The sequence below is a fragment of the Aplysia californica genome, unplaced genomic scaffold (genome assembly GCF_000002075.1).
Source record: "Aplysia californica isolate F4 #8 unplaced genomic scaffold, AplCal3.0 scaffold00251, whole genome shotgun sequence".
Taxonomy (NCBI): Eukaryota; Metazoa; Mollusca; class Gastropoda; order Aplysiida; family Aplysiidae; genus Aplysia; species Aplysia californica.
In genome coordinates, this window is record NW_004797521.1 from 129,744 (window position 1) to 132,491 (window position 2,748).

The following is a 2,748-nucleotide window of genomic DNA, read 5'->3' on the forward strand; positions in this document are numbered from 1 at the left end:
TCTCTCTCTCTCTCTGGGGTCGGAAAAGAGTGCCTTTTTATTTCGCACGACTGTATTATCGTAATGGTGAAAATCCATTAATTGTACAACTGAGCTCCGAAGATTTTTTTCCTTTTTTTTTTCAAAAAATTAAATGCACTGCACTCCTGAGTAAAACTTCTTTCTGTATCAAGCATTTGGATTCGCAAAATGATTGTGCCGTAAAGAACTCAAATTTCTTCCTCCTATTGTGGGTTTATCGTCCAGGACTTTGTCAGGTAAGACATTTTTTCCTTATGGGAAACAAGAGCAGATAGATAATTTGATCAGTATAACGATACCACCTAATAACTATAGTGAGAATACATTGACAACTGAATTGGCAATTTTACTTATCAAGGCAACAGAAATTCAACGACCACTGCGCTTTTCTGTCTACGGTTCTGTATCAAGTGATCAAAGAGTTTCTAATAATGATAATCATTATATTAAGTAATAAATAGCTCTTGTATAGCCCATATCCCCACTTGAAGGCAAGCTCTATGTGCTCTGCACTGTATTATTCTTATTATCCCAGCAGGCCACAGAACACTCAGAAACCTTCACGGCTTCCTGGGAAGCATAGTGCAAGTAGCTGATTAAGCGCTCAAACACTAACAAATTGATACGATCTTTTGCTGTCTATAGGCGGGTACTCATTCCCACCTTAGTGAAGTGAGGAAAATTGGTGTAAAGTGCCTTACCCAAAGACACAACGTCGGGCTTAATACTGAGAGGATGCTTTTTAAAAAAACAACAGAACTGGAATACCCGTATGAAGAAAGGCGCATTGACGAAATGCGGGGCTACATATCCATGTCCTTCGAAGATTTTACACACCCATGCAATGTATCATTTGCTTTGACTTTAGACGCATAGAGCGGGAAGGGTCTGAATAAATTTCGGCTTCTGTTACTCATTATGCAAATCGCCCAAAGCTGTGGGAATCGAAGAAAAGGAGCGGGTAATGCAAAGAAAGGATTTGCAGATGACAGACGAAACTCGTTAAAGGAGGGGGAGCGGTGGGGTTGGATGGGGAATGCAGAGTTATTGTTTGGTGACGAAGGCTTGAACTCCTTAGCAGAAAACCATGGCAGCAGATTGAGACTTGGTATGTTAACCATGGATTTTATCAACAATACACAATATAGTATATTTAAAGGGGCGAAGGCTGACTTGTCTGAAATGGTAATCAAAATGAGACACGGAAACAGGGAGAAATGATGCCACACACGAAAAACTTTCCCACAATAAGAACATGATTAACCAAACTTCTCAATCGAGGTGGTATCATTGAGTTTTGAATGAAAACAAACCCTGAATTCATATTATTATTGTTTGTACGTTCACCCACCAAAATAACCAAGAAAATATTTCAATAGATAATTTCCTTCCCACTTTGGGCAAAAACGTAACATTTTTAATGCTTGGATGTGATTTTTTTTATAGTTGATTGATTATTTAAATCCACATACATTCTGAATATATTGACTTGTATGAACAAAAACGTCCAAGACTTTTAGATGGAAAGGTTCATTAAAATAACAGCTTGACTTTGTGAAACGGGCAGGTACGTTTTTAAACGTAGGTGTTTTACATTTACATCTGCACAATTTACATCGTTTAGGAGGCAGGCATCGGCTCTATAATATTATTTCACGGCCAACCCGGACAGAGAGGAATACAACGTCCCAGAAAAGCGACGGAGATATTCAGTGAAAAATTATCTCCCTGAACAGAAATCAAACTCAGGTCTTGTGCTTGCGACAGCGTAGCACTTAATCGCCACGCTACATACGCCAGTTTGCAGAACATTAAAAACATAAATATGTAAATAACGGTGTAAATGAATTATTATTCCTTCATCCAAACTGAAAAATCAAAATCAAAACTGTTCAAGCAAGAAAAACATGCACTGAAAACTGTGTTGACTTTTTAAATGCAGTTTCCTTGAATCCGCCCTCGCTTGATGGCAAGAATTCAGGAAGCCTGGGGGTTCCCCCCGCCCACATGTTACGGGGATCTGAAGTCCGACCTGATTCACGTCGCAGAGATTTTAAACAGCAGATAAATTACTGTTTAGCACCGAGTGACCGACCCCGGGAAAGCAATTACTTGGGTCAGAGACAAAACTTTTCCTTGTGGGGTAAAACACCGTATGTCTGAAACCCCAAAGGCCCAGGTTCAAGCTTCGCTCTCTGCCTAAACAACGCCATAAGCTCTCCCTTGTGTGTTTTGGGCAAAAAGCTTCAAAGAGTATCTAGGAACATACCCAGCTACGTGTGCAAAGTTCCAGACAGGCGGTGTTTATGCAAAATATTTTCTTTACCCCTCGAAATCCCAGTCGAAGCCGATTAATTCTCACTCTCTTTTGTGTGTTCTTTTTAGTATACAACAGTATCGAGTTCGGCTCTGATACAGGGGTGGATTCGCACTCTGTCGTGCTCCCCTTGTGAAGCAGGGGCCCTCCCTCGAGCTTTTTAATTGGTCCGTTAATTTGAGAGCAACGCTATTTCCAGGTGCGCTGTCAAAACGGAGTGCCGTCCGGTGGTAGCTCATACACATGGGTGATTCTGCGTGCATCAGATGGCAAGATCATCATGTGGGGCTCTCGTGGGGAGAGGAATTGAGTGTGGGTGAGGAGGGAGATGAGTGAGTGACTGAATGACAGACTGGGCGTGCTACTGAGAGAGAGAGAGAGAGAGAGAGAGAGAGAGAGAGAGAGAGAGA

General features: G+C 41.4%; 1 protein-coding gene across 1 annotated transcript in view; it reads right to left on the reverse strand.

Moving 5' to 3' along the window:
- The window catches only part of LOC106012052 (serpin B3), a gene marked incomplete in the record, with an annotated part of 9,718 nt that overhangs the window by 1,107 nt on the left and 5,863 nt on the right, over window positions 1-2,748 (reverse strand).